Below are 20,589 nucleotides of genomic sequence, written 5' to 3' on the forward strand. Positions count from 1 at the left end.
CCTCTGTCGTCCCCTTCTCCTTGTGCTCTCAATCTTTCCCAACATCAGGGTCTTTTCCAGGGGGTCTTGTCTTCGCATGAGGTGGCCAAAGTATTAGAGCCTTGGCTTCAGGATCTGTCCTTCCAGTGAGCACTCAGGGCTGATTTCCTTAAGAATGGATAGGTTTGATCTTCTTGCAATCCATGGGACTCTCAAGAGTCTCCTCCAGCACCATAATTCAAAAGCATCCATTCTTTTGCGATCAGCCTTCTTTATGGTCCAGCTCTCACTTCCATACATCACTACTGGGAAAGCCATAGCTTTAACTATACGGACCTTTGTTGGCAAGGTGATGTCTCTGCTTTTTAAGATGCAGTCTAGGTGTGTCATTGCTTTTCTCCCAAGAAGCAGGCGTCTTTTAATTTCGTGGCTGCTGTCACCATCTGCAGTGATCATAGAGCCCAAGAAAGTAAAATCTCCACTGCCTCCATTTCTTCCCCTTCTATCTGCCAGGAGGTGATCGGACCAGTGGCCATGATCTTTGTTTACTCTTAAGCAACCACACTTGCATCTGACACATACATATTTAATTTGTAACATAAACCAAGTTCACCCACTTTGTGCAGAGCTGCATACAAAAGAATAAAGCCATACGTACAAAACACATTTTTTTAAAAAAAATGCCTCTGTTATAAAATGGCCCGTGAATTGTGGGTTGAGAGTGTAAGTGTGTCTAATCCTCTAGCAAGGGAAAGACACCAGGCAGGTGAGTTATACCTTCCTGGTCAAGCATTTCCTTTGCATGAAAAGGGTTCCAGGTTCAGTCCCCAGAACCTCTAACTAAAATATCCATCATCAGGAGAGGTGCTACCTGAAATCTCAAAGAGCCATCAGTAATGAAAATGGGCAACCCTGGGCTAAGGACTGTGACTTGGGATAAGTTTACTCCCCACCAATGGGAGTGTGTTTGGAGTGGGGTTGAATAAACACAGTGGGTCTGAATGTCTGAGGGACGCTGGCCAGAATGGTTAAAGGGTACAGCTTCACAGAGCCAAATGACATTTTTACACACACTTTCCCCTAGTCAATGCATTTTTGTAAACATTCTTAGGTTGGAGAACTGCGTCACAAAATTAAGAGAAGTGCAAATTTCAAAAAGTCCTTGAGTTGCAGTCTTTGATTTCTCTAAAAATGCTGTTTTCTGCATGTTACACAGTTGTCTAAATCCTCAAACTGTTTAGCTGATTATTATCAATAAAAAGTTTGTGAGTGTTTATTCAAAACCAGCCAAGGAGTCCAGTTCGCTTTGTTGTATCTTCAAATACTTTGTAAAGGGTTCCCATTCATCTTCAAAGTCAGAGTTATCCTTGTCCCGTAGTTTATATGTCAATTTTGCCAGTTCTGCATAGTCCATCAATTTTTCTTGCCATGATTCTTTTGTTGGGGTTTCTTCAGTCTTCCATCCTTGTGCTACCAGAACTCTCGCAGCCGTTATCGCATACATGAAGATGTTTTTCAGTTTTTTTGGCAGATCTTTCCCTACAATCCCTAATAAAAATGCTTCAAGTTTTTAAACAAATGTTAAATGGAACATTTTCTTCAACTTGTTGTATATCATTTCCCAAATTTTGTTAATTACCTTACAATCCCACCACATATGATAAAATGTCCCCGCCTTTTCCTTAGACTTCCAACATATATTTGAACTAGTTTTGTACAGGATCAGTGCCTGATTACTGAATAGGCAGAGTAGGCCCTATGCCTTTTAGGGTCCCTGCAACAATGAAAATTACAATCAACTGTTCTTACCTCAATGTTATCCCACTACAGCACACACATGAGAAACCTCCAGATACAAGCTTTTTGTGAGTTAGCATGTTCTGAGTTCCTGCCGACTCCAGATAATTTGTGAAGGACCCCCCAATATTTTTACTGCCTAGGGGCCTCCACAGGGTTTAATCCAGCACTGGCGAGGATGCTGAGAAGCACTCCATCATTCACTCAGAAAACAACAGAAACCATGCACCCCACCCATGAGAACCTCGCCCCCAAATCCCCCCTTTGATAATTGTTGAACACAATTTCTTTTCTCATTAGTTGATAAAGAGTGATGGGGAAATGTGGGAAATGCTTTCAGCACAGCAGGAAATTCTTTTTAACTGAGAGGTTTTCTTTTCTAAGCAGCTCTAGCACAAAATGTTCTGTCTAGAAAAACTAGTGGGGGGGGGTATCTCAACAACACAGACAATTCTCCAAGGGTCAATGCTCCCCCACCCACCCAGCATTAAGTAGCTAGTAAACCAGTCAAAAGTGTGTCAATCGGAAGTCATGGTTGAATGAAAAACTTGCCTATCAGCCTTGGGTATAAATATTTTTGAAGCAGTGCTGTCAGAACAGCAGTGGTTGCACTTTAAGGCAAAAGTGGAAGGAACATGTGGAGGAAGGGATCTTTGAAAGGGCAAAAAGAAAGGAATGGGAAATAAGGTGATAAAATTAACCATGATGTGTGGCGACCGCAAGGGTTGAGGGAAGATCTCCATTGTGAACGGGGGTGGATGGGCGCGGCAGGGGAATAAAACCAAACTTAGCTGATGGTTTGAAGTGGGTATCAAAGGCTGTTGCAGGAGGGGGAAAAGGGGTCTGCTCTGAATCACTCTGGATGGGTGCAGAGCCTGGTAAATCACACAGGGCAGCAAATCCAGTCTCCAAGGAGTACACCACAGCTGTTGCTGCTACCATGGTGGCAGCAGTAGCAGGTAATGCATACCTTGGAGACTGGCTCTGCTGCCCCTGTAGATCCTGCTGCCCAAGGAGGTCACCTCACCTTGCCCCATGGATAGGGCCAGCTCTGGACTTGAGACAGGATAGAATGACATGTTCTCTGCCATCCCATTTGGTGAGCCATGGGGAGGTTGTAGGTTAGAACTTTCTCTGTTTATATGATGCCCATCATGCAGCCAATTTGCTATTCCTGACTTAACAGAAGAATGACCAACATGTGGCCCTTCAGATGTTGTTGGGACTCCAATTCCCAGCAGCCACAGCCAGCATAGCCAAAGGTCGGAGACAATAGGAATTGTACTCCAGCAATGTCTGGAAACCCACTGTGCTGGTCCCATGGGTTAACCGTGTGGCGAGGTCCCAGTCCGAGGTCGAGGGTGTGGTATGGAGGCTGTCCGTCAAAGCTGAAGCGGGGTCCAAGGCAGGGAGTCAGGTGAGGTCAGTAACTCTGGCAGAAGAGCAGGACAGGGCGCAGGCAGGAACAGGCTAGCAACAATGTTGCTCCCGCAACTTGGGACTGGGGCTGGCTGGCTTTTGTCTGCCCCAAGGCATAGGGTGCCCCCGGTCCACAGGTGACTCGCCTCTCCTGGCCTGGATGCAAGCACTCCTCCTGTGGGAACTTAGTTCCCTCCACCTCTCTGCCCTGAGCCTCTGCAGCTCAGGAGAGGCTGGAGGGTTTCCGGACCCAGAGGCAACCTCAGCTTCCCCTGACGGGGTGAGAGTGGAGCACCTGCAGGCAATGGGTCCTCCATCACCTCAGGAGCCAGAGCAGACTCAGCTGATGCCTGCACCTGAGGATCCAGCACAGGTGAGGATGCTTCAGGCTCAAGCCCCAGCCCCGGCTCAGCTGGTTCTGGAGGCGGGGACTCCTGTGCAGGCTGGGATTCCTCAGGTTCAGTCTCCGAGTCCAAATCCCAGGCCATCACACTCACAGGTTTTCCACCTCCACTATAGAGACTTCCAAGTCCAACTATGCCCAGTTTCTGGACAACATGACCTTGTTACTTCCACCTGTGTTTGCCCAGGTGGCCTTTACCCAGGAATGAAGGATTTCTGCCTCCTATTTGCACAGTGCACCCAAATCTAGGGCTCCTTGCAGCCCAACACTCTGAAACTCTTTTTGTATTACTTCTTCCCTTCTTTCTGTTCCTCCCACCATCATTAAGCTCATGAATATATCTTCCAGCTTCTCAACACCCACACCGTTTTTTGAGTAGGAGTGAACCCTAAGTACCTAATAGGCAAGGGACACCTGAATTAGTGCTAAAAGGTTTTGCTCATGAATAGAGCCTTGCCTTCCTGCTTCTGGCTGCCTTCCATTTATCCAGGGCATTCAGCAACTGCCGTACAGATGTAAGTACAATAAGGCTGTGTAATGGATCTTTGTCAAGCACCTGCGCTAAGCTGATTTTAATTATGATTGTAAAACCCCAATAAAAACATCTGCAGTACTTTCCTAATTTCATAACTACATATTATTACAAAGCTCTGCTAAACACTGTGAAAATGTCTCTCTGTGAGAGAGAGCACTAATTAGTAGGGGCAATACGGAGACAGGGAGAAGCTACCAGCAAGCTCTTAAATGAAATGTATGATTGACAGTGGAGTAAGTTGGATGGTTCTGAAATCTACAAGAATAATTAGAGAAAGCTCACTCTCACGGCTATTAACGTTATTTTTAAACCTCCCAGATATAGATGTGCAAATGTATCTGAGAAGCCGTTAGCACACACACAAGATAGGAACACGCTTTTGAATTCTCAGGCAGAATATTTTAATATTTCTCAACAGGGTTTAGAGACCATTGAGAAATGGATGAACATTATTCAGTAGGGCTGGAGCCCTGTGCCCACCAGAAACTAGGGCTGACCTAATGACCAGATATGCACAACCCATCATCCCTTCATCCCAATGCCCCAATCCATCCAAGAGAGATGTGTGTTGTGTCATTTTCACCCACCCTTGGCTAAAACAACTCTCCTGGCAATGAAGAGGTATCACAGGAGGTGAGGTTTGTTATGCACTGAAGGGGTGGTAAAAACACCAGTTCCGTACTATGTCGGGAGGCAGCGTGGTGTAGCACTTCAAGGGTCGAACTAGGACCTGAAAGACCATGGTTCAAATCCCTCACTGGCTGACCTTGGCCCAGTTATGCCTATCAGCATAACGTACCTCACAGAGTTGTTGAAAGGATTAAATGAGAAGGGGGGAAACCATGTACACAACCTTGAGCTGCTTGGAGGAAAAGGGATATACAGTGGTGCCCCGCAAGACGAATGCCTCGCAAGACGGAAAACCCGCTAGACGAAAGGGTTTTCCGTTTTGGAGGTGCTTCGCAAAACGAATTTCCTATGGGCTTGCTTCGCAAGACAATGCCTTGCGAGTTCCTGCAGGGGGGTTTTCCCTTCCCCCCCTTTTTCTAAGCCACTAAGCCGCTTAAAGGCTGCCAATAGTGCTAATAGCGCTAATCCGCTAATCCGCTAATCCGCTAATCCGTCAATGGGCTTGCTTCGCAAGACGAAAAAAACGCTAGACGAAGAGAATCACAGAATGGATTCTTTTCGTCTTGTGAGGCACCACTGTAAATGTAAGGAATTCGTTTTAATGTATTTTTAATTTTTCATTGGAAGCCACCTGGAGTGGCTGGAGAAACCCAGCCAGATGGGTAGGGTATAAATAAATTCTCCTCCTCCTCCTCCTCCTCCTCCTCCTCTTCTTCTTCTTCTTCTTCTTCTTCTTCTTCTTCTTCTTCTTCTTCTTCTTCTTCCACTAGATCTCTTCTTCACATCCTGAAACCTTTCCAATCCAGCAAAACCCTAATAGTGAAAAGAATGGCAGAACCCACTCTTCAATCCAGACTGGGTTTCTGGCAGAAGAGAATTATTTCACTCCTCTCTTTGCCATGGAACAGACCCAATCAGGTAGTTCCACTCATCCCTTTTATGAAGTACCAGGCTAATAATGCTGAAGGATGGTCATAAAGAAATACTAGCTAATGTCAACTCGACTGTCTAGCATTGTGACTAGGGAGGGGTGGATGTGAGGGCGATCTGGCTGCGACATCTGTCACCCCATTGATCGCCAGGGTTGATTCGGCAGATCTGGCTGGCTAGGCAGATGTCCCCTTCCTCCCTCACCACTCCATGTGTGTCCCTCCCGAAGCTGCACACTCACTGGAAGAGTACGACCATCCCAGATAGAAGGAGTGTACCGTTCTGCGATCAAGGGTATACAAGGGTATGCATAGCTGCACTCCCATGCTAGAATCTCCAGACAAGCTCAAGGTCCACTTGTAGGAGAACGTAGGGTAGTCAAGCTTCCAAGACTCCAGACACATCCAAGTCAGGCGCTGCATGTGGCAGTTTGCCATTCTTTAAAAGAAACAAGAAAAAGCCAGGACTGTGAAGATAAATTGGGTGAAGATTGGATTTATGAACCTGGAAGAAAAAAAAGTGAGAAGGATGCAGGAACTAGTGAAAGAGACTTTCTCCCAACATCCAGAACATGGGAAGCCCCATTGGAATTTTATTTAATTCGGAGTGTATGATTGGCTTTGTTGTTTGCATTATGATTTGATTTGATTTGTTACCAATTGGAATATTATTAATTGAAAAAATATATATATAAAAAAAACAAACTTAAAGGTACCCCTGCCCGTACGGGCCAGTCGTGTCCGACTCTAGGGTTGCGCGCTCATCTCGCTTAAGAGGCCGAGAGCCGGCGCCGTCCGAGGACACTTCCGGGTCACGTGGCCAGCGTGATGAAGCTGCAGCTGGCGAGCCAGCACCAGCACAGCACACGGAAACGCCGTTTACCTTCCCGCTAGAAAGCGGTACCTATTTATCTACTTGCACTTAGGGGTGCTTTTGAACTGCTAGGTGGGCAGGAGCTGGGACCGAACGATGGGAGCTCACCAAGCCGTGGGGATTCGAACCACCGACCTTACGATCAGCAAGTCCTAGGCACTGAGGTTTTACCCACAGCGCCACCCGCGTCCCAAAAAACAAACAAACTTAGGGAGGGGCAATACTCAGATGGGGCAGAAAATAGTCACCAAAGGTAATGAAATATGCTTTTAAATGAAGCTTAGATACTTCCTTTTCAATATAAATAATAAATGTTTTCAAATTATAAATGTTTTCAAATAAAATGCCACATACATGCAGGTCCTGTTATCCAAACACTTGTTATACAAAAATTCACTTATCCAAAACACATGGAATTAGGACCCAAACCTCGCTATTCACGCTGCAGATTTGGATATCCTAACAGCCCGACCAACATGTAGTACTCTAAACAAATAAGAAGCTTTAAACAAGCCTTAGTTTTTGTGTTTTGCTGGTCTGTGGCGGCCATTTCGCCAGAAACCATGGTGAGAGTGAAGGAGGGAGGAAGTGGGGGGGGGGGAGTTGGACAAATAAGAGAACCTTTCTCATTCCTTGTTTGCTTTTTGCAAGATTTCAGAGGGGCTTCTTGAGTTTTCCTGGGTTTTCCCATCATATTGGGATCAAAATTCTATGGTCGGGAATATATCAGAAATCTTCTCATGGGAATCAGTGGAAATCATTGCTTCATTATGTGAGCGCTTGCCTTACAAATGATTTCCTGAGAATGCATTGTGTTTCGATGGTGGGACCTGCATCTATTTGCTTCCTTAGGGGCTTGGTGAGAGCAGCAGGTCAGGGTCACTGGGTCCATTCTTGCTTCTGATTAGTCTTGTAGCTAGTCAACAACCAAGCACAGTTGAATATGTAGTTCTTGAATGCTGAATACTAGGGGTGAAGCAACAAGAAGAGACCATGGGGCAGAACGAGCAAATAATAATGCAAAAAGACCATAGAATCTGATGAATCAGGGCAGGCAATTCCCTCTCCTCTCTCCCAAATATTGATTATTTCAGACATCAACTTGTCTGGGGCAATGTTGCCATTTTCTAGATGGGGGGGGGGTGATCCAGTTGTCACACTAAACTATTTCCTGCAATAATCACAGTATGAATTCATTTCTGCTTTTTGTCAAATGCAACGACTACAGTTCAGTATTCTTTTTTCATCATGGAACAGAATTTGATGTTCACCTTCTGCCGGCTTCATGTGTATGAATTAATAAGTATATCAACTGAATGTTCAAAACTATGGGTTGCGTGAAAAATCACTCAGATTCAAGGTATTTGAGTACTTGTGAAAAACTACAACAAGGAAATATTCCATTAAATTTAATGAAGGGATCGTGACTATGAAATTTCCTTTTTCTTCTGTTTTTTTTACTTTGGTGTCACACAATCTGAGCCTATATTTAACAAGGGAGAATTCATCCCTTGAGATCCTCCTAGATGCCTGTGTTCAGTGATTTTTCCATTCTGAGATGCAGAATAAACTTTTGGGGCGGGGGCAGGGGAATTATGTTTAGTACACTGTCTTTGTAGACATATGTGTATTGCTACGCATGCGCACCCAAGGAATGTTGTTTTTTAGTCGTTTAGTCGTGTCCGACTCTTCGTGGTGACCCCATGGACCAGAGCACGCCAGGCACTTCTGTCTTCCACTGCCTCCCGCAGTTTGGTCAAACTCATGCTGGTAGCTTCGAAAACACTATCGAACCATCTCGTCCTCTGTCGTCCCCTTCTCCTTGTGCCCTCCATCTTTCCCAACATCAGGGTCTTTTCCAGGGAGTCTTCTCTTCTCATGAGGTGGCCAAAGTATTGGAGCCTCAGCTTCACGATCTGTCCTTCCAGTGAGCACTCAGGGCTGACTTCCTTAAGAATGGAGAGGTTTGATCTTCTTGCAGTCCATGGGACTCTCAAGAGTCTCCTCCAGCACCATAATTCAAAAGCATCAATTCTTTGGCGATCAGCCTTCTTTATGGTCCAGCTCTCGCTTCCATACATCACTACTCGGAAAACCATAGCTTTAACTATACGGACCTTTGTTGTCAAGGTGATGTCTCTGCTTTTAAGATGCTGTCTAGGTTTGTCATTGCTTTTCTCCCAAGAAGCAGGCGTCTTTTAATTTCATAGCTGCCGTCACCATCTGCAGTGATCATGGAGCCCAAGAAAGTAAAATCTCTCACTGCCTCCATTTTTTCCCTTTCTATTTGCCAGGAGGTGATGGGACCAGTGGCCATGATCTTCATTTTTTCATGTTGAGCTTCAGACCATATTTTGCACTCTCCTCTTTCACCCTCATTAAAAGGTTCTTTAATTCCTCCTCACTTTCTGCCATCAAGGTTGTGTCATCTGCATATCTGAGGTTGTTGATATTTCTTCCCGCAATCTTAATTCCAGCATGGGATTCATCCAGCCCAGCCTTTCGCATGATGAATTCTGCATATAAGTTAAATAAGCAGGGAGACAATATACAGCCTTGCCGTACCCAAGGAATAAGGATGACAATTCCATAGAAAGGGGCTAGTGAGTGAACATGCTTAGTCGTGAGAAGAATCTGCTCAAATACAGCCACAACACGTGGCTAATGAATATAGTAAATGTGTTGTTGTTATTAGTAGTAGAATGTCATCCAAAATTTACAATTCATCAACTACAAAATAATATATACCATATTTTTGCACCATAACACTCACTTTTTTCCTCCTAGAAAGTAAGGGGAAATGTCTGTGCGTGTTATGGAGGGAATGCCTACGGGTGGCATGCCTACGGATTTTCCTCCTCTAAAAACTATGTGCGTGTTATACTCCTGGGCATAGTCGGCCAATTGGTGCCAAAGAAGGATAGAACTTTCTTTATGTATGCAACAGCAGCAGCAAGACTACTGATTGCAAAGTATTGGAAGACACAGGAGCTACCCACACTGGAAGAATGGCAGATGAAAGTGATGGACTACATGGAACTGGCAGAAATGACTGGCAGAATTCGTGACCAGGGAGAAGAGTCGGTGGAAGAAGACTGGAAGAAATTTAAAGACTACTTGCAGAAATACTGTAAAATTAAGGAATGTTAAAACGATGTCTGATGGAAAATAAGTGGTATTGGTAAAAAGATTTCTAAGAAAATGTAAATAGGGATTGACAATATTTTGAGTGAAGATAAATGCTAGAGGGTAAGGACTTGCTGAATTAAATATTTTGAACTGGAATATAAAAAAGGGAGGTGTGAGGAGGTCAAGAAACTAGTGAATGAAGTTTAAGATATGAAAATACTAATCTATTTTCTGTTTTGCTTTTTGACTTTTTTTCTCTTTTTTTCTTTCTTTTTCCTTCCCTTTTTTTTGTTAACTGTTTTTTATTGTGTATTCTTTATGTGTTTTGTCTTTGTATTTTCTATTTTTGTAGGTTCTCTTATGTTTAAATTTTGGAACTTTTTATTGTTTGTGAAACTTTAATAAACATTATTTTTTTAAAAAATAAATAAAAACTATGTGCGTGTTATGGTTGGGTGCGTGTTATAGAGCGAAAAATACGGTATATCAGTGCATAAACAAGAAGTAGTCAACGAAATGAATTGCTGGGAAGGGGGAACACCATGACTCCCTTCAATAGATGATCTCCAAGACAGTATACCCATATTGAATCAACTGTTTCGAAGATGAATCTTCATCAGCAAATAGTTTTAGATAGAATATCCCAGGGGTCAGCAAACGTTTTCAGCAGGGGGCCAGTCCACTACCCCTCAGACCTTGTGGGGGGCCAGACTATATTTTGAAGGAAAATAATGAACAAATTCCTATGCCCCACAAATAACCCAGAGATGCATTTTAAATAAAAGGACACATTCTACTCATGTAAAAACACACTGGTTCCCGGACCATCTGCGGGCCGGATTTAGAAGGCGATTGGGCCACATCCAGCCCCCGAGCCTTAGTTTGCCTACCCATGGAATATCCATACATTTACTATATTCATTAGCCATGTGTCGTGGCTGTTTCTGAGCAGATTATTCTGTATTGCAACACAGGGGTTTGTTTTAGTCGTGAGAAGAGACCTGCTTGGTAAGACCAAAGCCTTATCTAATCCAGCACTCTGTTCTCAGATTGGCCAACCAGATGCCTATATGAAGCCCACAAGTGTGACAGCTCTCTCCCAGCTCTCCAGCAACTGGTATTCAGAGACATACTCCCTTCAGCAGTGGAGATAATACAATATCAGGACTGGTAGTCATTGATAGCTTCACACGCCATGATTTTTGTCCTAAAGCCATCCATATTGGTGGAGTGAATTCCGTACTTCAACCACACACTGTGCAAAGAAGTCGCAGCTGGTGTAGAAGGCAGCAGTCAGTTTGTTTACTAGCGAAGAAGAAGAAGAAGAAGAGGAGGAGGAGGAGGAGTTTGGATTTGATATCCCGCTTTACCACTACCCTAAGGAGTCTCAAAGAGGTTCACAATCTCCTTTCCCCTCCTCCCCCACAACAAACACTCTGTGAGGTGAGTGAGCTGACTTCAGAGAAGTGTGACTAGCCCAAGGTCACCCAGCAGCTGCATGTGGAGGAGTGGGGAATCAAACCCGGTTCACCAGATTACGAGTCCACCGCTCTTAACCACTAGCGTACTTGGTTGAGTTCCTTTGCTAGAGGAGCTGCACTGGCTGCCAATATGATTGGGTGCAATTTACAGCCCTCCTTTTAGCATTCAAAGCCCTAAACAACATGGGACCAGGATATCCAAGAGTCTGCCTTGTCCACTCCACTCCATCCCTGCCCAGCAACTGGGCTTCCTCAGATGGAGTACTGATGAGAGTACGTACCATATATCCCAGAGGTATGCTTAGCCTATATTGGAAGCTGGGCTTTTAGTGTTGCAGCTCTGGCTCCCTGGAATCAACTACCAGTTGAAATCAGACAGGCATCTAGTGTGATAATCTTTAAGTGACTGTTGAAGACATTTTTGTTTAGAAAGGCTTTCCATGAGGCCTGACACAGTCTTTAATGGACGATTGATTTCATATTTGAAGTTTTTAAGAGTTTGTGTAGAATGTTTTAATTGTTTCAGAGTTTCTTGAATTTATTTTATTGTTCCTAGGGCTTGTGCTTCTTGTGCTTTTTGTCTAAACCAGTGGAAGGAACCTTGCAATGCTCCTGGACTATACTCCCCATCATCCCTGATCATGTTGGCTGAGCTGCAACTGATAGGAGCTGAAGACCAATAACAGGTGAATGGCTGCACGTTCCCCACCGCTGGTCTAATCAAACTGCAATGACATTGGTCTCTAGTCCATAGCTGTCAACCATCCCTTATTTGGCAGGAAACTCCCTTATCCCAGCGCCGTGTTCCACTGCTGTCCCTTATTGATGATGTCTCTTAAATTTCCCAGGTTTCAAAGGAAGCAGCGCCTCTCCCTCCCTCCCTCCCTGCCGGCAGGGAGGAGGGAGGCTCTAACTGTGTTGCTTGGCTGCATTGCTCACCCAATAAGGAGTCTAAGAACGACTAGGGGATGGAGCTTGCATGCCTTGTGCCAATCAAATCGGCCGTGTTGCCTGGGGACTCGCCTTTGCTCAGCGCTTCCCAGCGGAGAGGTGACAGTGGTTTTCCTTGCTGCATCCCCTTTGCCGGGTTGCTGTGCTGTGGGAACCACCGTTTGGCTGCTGGTTGACTAAAATCCCTTATTTTGGCTGCTGATCCCTTATTTTTGAGGCTGCTGGTCCCTTATTTTCAAATCTTTAAGTTGACAGCTATGCTCTAGTCATTTAGAGAAGACCCACTTTTTCATAAAATAAAACACAAAAGCACTTAAAGACAACTCTTCACCCCTCCCATACAGCAATTAGCTTGCATTCCTCCCAATCTCCTAATTAATTTCTGCAGTTCTATTGATAGTGCTCTAGAGTTTTATAACCAAAATCTCTTAGCCCCAAGGGACCCACAACCAAGAACTGAAAACAATGAAAACAATGCAGAAAGGGAGGTAGAGAAAAAAGGAGGAAGCTGTTAAAGTGGGCAAATGCACCACCCCACCTCACCCAGTTTTTATCTTCATCCTCCCAGCTGTAACCAAGTTAAGCCAAAAGCCTGAAGGGAAAGGTGGGCTTTGAGGAGAGTTTGCAGGAAGAGAGGGCAGTGGCCCTATGTACTCCCTTTTCCTGGAAGGAGTTCCAAGCATAAAGAGAAGAAAAGGAGGAAAGGGAGAGCCTTTTAAGAGAGCAGAGGACTTTTGAATAGTTGGAGAATCTTAAAGGAAATTAGAACAACCCACCTTTCAGCTTTTACTGGTGCTGTGTCATCTCCAAACACCGGTTTTCTCAAAACTCTCCATCCCCTGTGAAAGAGGAAGGCATTTCCCCGCCTCTTTCATGGTGGGTAGGATGAATTTCAGGGGGTGGGGATGAGTGCTTGCTCATATGTGACTTCATGAGGTGACCAAGAGGAGTGGGTGTTATTTTCTTAAACTCAGAAAAACAGTCGCTGCGTACAGCTCCTGTCCTTTGAAAGCCTGGATCATGCCAGTGACAGGCAGCACGACCCACACTTTCAAAGGCTCTCTGGGACCAGACAGCTCTCATTTTGCATTTATTTTTCGTCATCAGGTGGGCAGGGCTCTGCTCTTTCACACCTCAGCAGGGAGAGTCTTGGAAAGCGAGAATCATGTTTCCTCTGTCATGGGTATGATCCCTCCTTTTAAAGTGTGGGAGCTGTGTGTGAGAATCATTTTTATACTTTTGGAAGGACCCATACCTTCACCTCTCCGCCACTTAGTAATGTTACATACTGCTAAGAAGCAACTCCCTGATGTTCGCCCCAGTTCTCAAGGTAGTGTCTTTTCGCCCCTCTCCCAAATTAAATAGCAAGGGGGGTGGGAAGCTGGGTTGAGAAGTTTGACACAGCTCTGAATTTTATGTAGGATATTTTCAAGGTAGCAGAGAGAACCGTATCCAAAGCATACCTGCAATTCTTTAAAGCTTTCTTTAGCAGAGCAATTCTGTTCTTTGATCCCAGGAGGAAGAAAGCTAGTTCCTTGAAACAAAGAATTTTCTTTGCTCACCATCTTAAAATAAGAAAGGGTAGGTAGGTAATTTAATCGAGAGAGAAACTGACAAAGAAAGAGAAAGTACTTTAATCTCTGAAAAATGTTAATGATAAAGAGCTCTTGTAATCATAGTTTTACCATTGTTTGATGCTCCTGTTTCAAATCTTTAGCCAAGCTAATGAGTACTTTGCAGCTGAGGCTTGGGCAAAAAATGGTTTTCACTATTGCCCAAAACTGGCTGTTTTCAGGATTTGTTCTGCATTCATTCCAAAATGTTCAGCTGTACCCATCAGCAGCAGTGCCTGTATTAGTACAACATTTCATTTGCTCGCTTGACTCATAGGATTTATGTGCTTATGCTCTCTCACACCAGGCCACCACACATATTGTTTTAGTATTGTGAAAGATAAAGTAACCAAGCATATTGAAGAACAAGCCTTGCTAAAGCACAGCCAGTATGGCTTCAAGTTCTTTGGAGAGCATTTGGCAAAGGCAACTGTAACAAATCACAGGTGTCGGAATGCTTTCTGTTGAGACCTTTTCAGACCCTATTATACATGCCTCTCATCAATTGTGTAATAATAATAATAATAATTCTATTATTTATACCCCGCCCATCTGCCTGGGTTTCCCCAGCCACTCTGGCTTTCCAATCGTTTCTGGGCTCAGTTCAAGGTGCTGGTTCTTTCTTCCTAAAATATAGGACCAGGATATCCAAAGGACTTCCTCTTTCCATATGAACCTGTGTGAATATGGAAGGCTCTGCTTTCCCTACCATGACCTGAAAAGTTTAGGTTGGCAGGAACTCACTTGTTGTTTTTTTATAATATTTTATTAAGTTTTATCAGTAAAAGAGTTCAGAAAAAATACAGAAACAGAGAAATACAAAGTCAAAATACAAAAATACAAACATTAAACACAAACAAAAGGAAAGAAAGAAAAACACATAAAGAAAAAACAAAACTCCCTCTTTTTTAGTTTCTCATCTTTAGTTATCTTATTTTCCTGACTTCCTCACGCCTCCCTTTTTTGTATCCCTTTTTAAAAATTGGTTCAGCAAATTCATATCCAATTTAGTTTCTCTGTTATCAATCCTATCTTACATTTTACCTTGTTGCTAAAACCCCTTCAATTCATTTCAACGTCATCAGCATTCAAAAATTTTGCAATGTTTCTGTAAATAAGTTTTAAATTTCCTCCAATCTTCTTCCACCAACTCTTCTCCCTGGTGGCAGGAACTCACTTGAGACAAGGCCTTCTCTGTGACAGCACCTCAGTTAGGGATTTCCCTCCTGAAAGAAGGCAGACTGGTTTAAATGGGCAGTAAAAACATTTGTTTCATCCTGGTTTTCAGCAGTGTTTTAACGTAATATTGAAGCTGAAATCCCACCCTTCTCTCTTTGCTCTTAATCTTTACTCAAATAACCTTTTACTCAAAGGTTATTTATATTGTTTTAAAACATTTAACAGTTTGGAACTCTCATTTAGGGTGAAATAAGTAAATGGATAACATTGGATATGAAAGATTTGCACAGTAAGGTTTTTGTGCTTCTCAAATTGCTGCTGTGTCCCATTGTTTCACATATTATGAATGTGCTGTTCTGTGTGTCAAAGCATTGACCAAGCAGTTTCACACAGCTCCCCACTGGAAAACCAGAGAACAGCCTATTGGGCATCATTCCAGGAGGCTGCCCAATGTTTCAGAAAGTAGGGGAAGAGACTCTTCCAACTGTGCACTGCAGACGTTATAGGCATGCAGAAGGAGCGCAAAGCCAGGCAACATGTTACACTCCTCATGCAGCAAGCAATTTGGCCTTTCTTGTGCTGAAACATTGAAAGCTCCTACCAGCAGCTCTTCCTACAGACAAGCAGGGAAGGAAGGAAATAGATGAACAAGTTGCTGACCCCACACCACCTCTGCACTCTTGAGGAGAGAGCTGTTTGCACTTTCCCCCTTGAAAAACAAAAGCCATTCTTTGCTAGGGGGAAGGTGGTGCTGGGCAGATGTTGCTTTCTTCTCTCATCGCTATGCCATGCAGCTACTCTGCCTTGGCAGTTTGGAAGGGAGGGAAGCACAATAGATTAGCCACAAAGCATACCAACAGGAGGAGAAAGCCCAGCAAGCCAGCAGCTTCTTACCTCCAGCAAACAATGGCTTTGAGTCTGATGAATAGTGAGTCTGATTATGGCTACATAAGGATATCTTCACACCTCGCTTTCTGCCTCAAGGAGGAAATTATGGAGGGAGCCTTCAGTGTTCCAGAAAGAGCAGAGCTTGCCTGATGAGCAGCATAACAGGTAGCCTGACTCTCTTGGAAGGGTAGGGGAGATTTTGGATATCACAGCTGTTGATGTCAGGAAAACCTAGCCAGTCTGTCTAACTGGGGCAAATTTAGGGCTTACACGCGTCACTCAGAGTTGTGGGACTGGGCAAAGTGACTCAGAACGGCCTTCATCAACACCTGAAGAGGTGCAACCTGTGGGAAAGGGGTAGGGAAATTAATAAATGGTAGGATTTTGATTATTTGGAGTGAATAATAATAATAATAATTTATTTATACCCCGCCCATCTGGCTGGGTTTCCCTAGCCACTCTGGGCGGCTTTCAACCGAATATTGAAAACAATACAGCATCAAACATTAAAAACTTCCCTAAACAGTTGTTTTTTTAAAAGTAAAATAGTTACTTATTGCCTTGACATCTGCTAGGAGGGCATTCCACAGGGCGGGTGCCACTACCGAGAAGGACTTCTGCCTGGTTCCCTGTAACCTCACTTCTCACAGAGAGGGAACTGCCAGAAGACCCTCGGCACTGGACCTCAGTGTCTGGGCTGGACGATGGGGGTGGAGATGCTCCTTCAGGTATACAGGACCAAGGCAGTTTAGGGCTTTAAAGGTCAGCACCAACACTTTGAATTGTGCTCAGAAGCATACTGGGAACCAATGAAGATCTTTCAGGACTGGTGTTATACCGTCTTGGTGGGATCCATACAAGCTGCAGAGGAATTCCTAAGCTTGTTGTTGTTTAATCGTTTAGTCATGTCTCACTCTTCGTGACCCCATAGACCAGAGCACACCAGGCCCTCCTGTCTTCCACTGCCTCCCACAGTTTGGTCAAACTCATGCTGGTAGCTTCGAGAACACTGTCCAACCACCTCGTCTTCTGTCGTCCCCTTCTTCTTGTGCCCTTAATCTTTCCCAGCATCAGGGTCTTTTCCAGGGAGTCTTCTCTTCTCATGAGGTGGCCAGAGTATTGGAGCCTCAGCTTCAGGATCTGTCCTTCCAGTGAGCACTCAGGGCTGATTTCCTTCAGAGTGGATAGGTTTGATCTTCTTGCAGTCTATGGGACTCTCAAGAGTCTCCTCCAGCTAGCCTTTGCAAAAAGACCCAGCTAAGCTAGGGCCATTAAGAAACAATACAGGGTCTTTGAGGGCCATCCTTCCTGCTTGCCCTGTATGTGAACTGGGATTTGGAAAGTTGCCAGGGTAACTGGCTGTAACGTGACAGGACAACAGGGTTGTTTAGCAAAGGTGTTCTGGGCAGAAAAGGAAGAAAAAAAGACTGGGATCCATCTTGGGCAGGCTGGTTGCAGGCTGGCTGCACTGCTGTGGGGGGCAAGCCCCTCTTGAAACCATGCTGTAGGATCTGAACTCCCTCCATGCAGACTGAAGGTGTAAATAGGTGTATAGACCACATTTCTTAAAGGTACAACAGTCTCCGTTGTGTCTCTCCAAAGGAACACAGACCCTGGGTGAGTGCCTGGAACCCCATGGGCTTTTGCAGAGAGAAGGTGAGGCACCCAACTTTTGTAATGAGGCATTTAACAAAAATCCCACATATACCCCTATTCCAACCAACATTCCATTGATACACAATATAAATAATACCGTCAAAACATTAAGTCTGTAAATATTTTAGAATGTTAGGTGCTTCTACTCCCTGTCTTGACAAATTACCCCAGAGTGAGTCATGGGTGCTGAAGGGACAAAATTGTTTGTTCCAGTGTACTGAATAAGCATGTACCATACAGTTTCAAATTCACATTTGGTCTTGTGTTCCTGACCACTCTAAGATGCTTTGTTAGCATTTTTGTTAGACCCTCTGTATTGCTATAGTTCCTGCTGCAGACATGAAAAAGATTTGTAGGTCCTTAAACAGTCAATTCTTATGGACATCTACAACCAGATTTAATATCACTATCCTCGGATACCTGATATTTAGGACCACATTTTCATACATATTTATCCCCACTGCTTGGAAAGCAAATTGCATCTTCTGGTGGTGATGACCATGACGTGCTGAACAGTGATCTGGGTATATATGAAAGGTTCAGATAATTGTTTTATCATGTAACACATTTTAAATTCTCTAAGCATGCTGAGCATCTGATTTTTGGTTGTGTAAGGCATGATAAGTTTCACAAAAGCAACAAACAGTGAGTCTTGGTCTAATGACATAAGAGAATTGCGATGCTCCTACAAAGCACCTTCTGCTACTTACTTTTCATGTCTATCTAGAATCCATTCCTGTAGGAGGATTGCTGAAATCCCTTCACTCCAGTCTCACTTGATGTGTTCAAAAGTAAACTCTTCTACACTTTCTCCATTGCAAGGGCTGCATTGTGTTTTTACATCAGAGATGAATTTCTGCCCCAGTGGGTTTCATTAATAAGCTTCAGCAGTGATTTATGAAACAGGGAAAGACTCTAACCTTATTTTGTCCAGCTGTTCAGACAAATTAGAAAGGCTACCTCTGATTTCAGAAAATAAAGAGGATGAAAGGTGTGGGATTCACATACTGAGATGCTTTTGGCACAGGAGAGGTGGTGGTCTTGATCTTGTGCCAGTTTAGGAGATACATGCAGTGGTAAATAAAAACTGGAGCTTTGAGTTTGGGGAAGATTTGATCTGGTTTTATATATTGTGAGGTGTGTGGTTATTTCCCCTTGGTTGCTCTTCCTTATGTCTGTGACTTCCCAGTGGAGAGCCTTCCCCGTCCCATGTGTGCAGTTCTCACATTGTCAGAGGAGGCACATTACTGGGAGTTGGATGGTAATAATAATAATAATAATAATAATAATAATAATAATAATAATAATAATAATTTGTTATTTATACCCCTCCCATGTGGCTGGGTTTTCCCAGCCATTCTGGGTGGCTCCCAACAAAATATGAAAAACACGATTGTAATAGGCATGAGTTACTCATGCGTAAGCTGGTGCCTTTATCGGTTAATTTGCCTTGTTAAACCTTTCTGACTGCACAGCCCCTTCTCATCATGGCTGTCTCAGTCACTGGCAGAATCTGTCAGTGGGCGTTTCTTGAACCTCTTCCAACATAAAAGTTGTTTGACACCCAGTCTCCTCCTCCTCTCACTGCACGGGAGTCTTCTGCGCAGGGAAGGTGTGGGTAGCGGAGGACCTGGGCTTTCCTCACTGATGTTCAGTGAAGAGTCCTGGAGCCCTCTCTCCAATTCCCCCGTCTGCCCCCCTTCATCCCTGGTGTTGCGCTGAATGGCTTCCCCCTCTACTGAGCTGTTTCTCCCCCTGCTGCTGGGTCCTTCGCCAGCATCATCTGGGAGCCTCCCCTTCGCCTCTCCCCCCGATGTCAGTTCCCTGACAACGATAAAACATCAAACATTAAAAACTTCAGATATCTTCTAAAAGTCAGATGGTTGTTTATTTCCTTGATATCTGATGGGAGTGCATTCCACAGGGCGGGTGCCACTACCGAGAAGGCACTCTGCATGGATCCCTGTAACCTCACTACTTGTAGTGAAGGAACAGTCAGAAGGCCCTCAGAGCTGGACCTCAGTGTCTGGGCTGAACGATGGGGGTGGAGACGCTTCTTTAGGTATACAGGGCCGAGGCCGTTTAGGGCTTTAAAGGTCAGCACCCACACTTTGAATTGTGCTCGGAAACGTACTGGGAGCCAATGCAGATCTCTCAGAACTGGTGTTATGTGGTCCCGGCGGCCACTCCCAGTCACCTGTCTAGCTGCCGCATTCTGGACTAGTTGCGGTTTCCAGGTCACCATCAAAGGTAGCCCCACATAGAGTGCATTGCTGTAGTCCAAGCAGGAGATAACTAGAGCATGCACCACTCTGGCGAGACAGGGACCTTGGGGTCCAGTCCAGCTCTACAATTCTATGACTCTATGTTTGGGGGGTATGGCAGCCTGAAGTCACCATCATGAAACTGCAGTTTCCAGTGGGGTGTGGGCAAAAGAAAGGCAGGAAAACGCTTTATATAAAGTTTGACCCAGGGGCCCATCTACCTCAGCTTTGCCTCAGTATCAACTGGGATATTTCCTGAATTGTAGGGTTTGGACTAATGGCCGTTCCAACTCATGAAATTCTATGATTCACCCTGAGGAAAATGCAATGCCTTGCATCTTCAGGAGAAGAAAATACTGATGAGTAAACCCTACACACATTTGGAGTGGTACCAAATGTACTGTTTTGCTTTCCTTTGGACTACATAAGTGAAGCTGAGAGTGGGGTCTTGTCATCTGGGCTGCCCAGGACCTCCAGACACCCTGCCCAGGCGTATACCCTGGGAAGGTTTCCTTGAATAAAGAGTTAGATTCACTGACAGCACAGCCCTGCATCTTTCATGCTGACCTGTGTGTGACTCCAGCCCTGGCACTCCTTCTTCCCTAGGGGGAAGGGGCCATTTTGTGGTTTGCCTCAGGTGACAAAATGTGTAGGGCTAGCCCTGCATTTATATATTGTGTGAAGAAATGACTCCTTTTGTCTAGCGTGAACCAAGTACCAGCCAGGTGATGCAGGGTTCAGGGTAATATCGGGTAGGTTACAGGACTCCCGGGTTCAAGACTCACCACCCCTGTTTATCCCAATTTAGGGTCATGGTGGTATGTGAAGTCTGGAGAATATGCAGTACAAGTACCCAGTGAGG

The sequence above is a fragment of the Podarcis liolepis genome (assembly GCF_965112155.1).
Source record: "Podarcis liolepis genome assembly, chromosome: 13".
Classification (NCBI taxonomy): domain Eukaryota; kingdom Metazoa; phylum Chordata; class Lepidosauria; order Squamata; family Lacertidae; genus Podarcis; species Podarcis liolepis.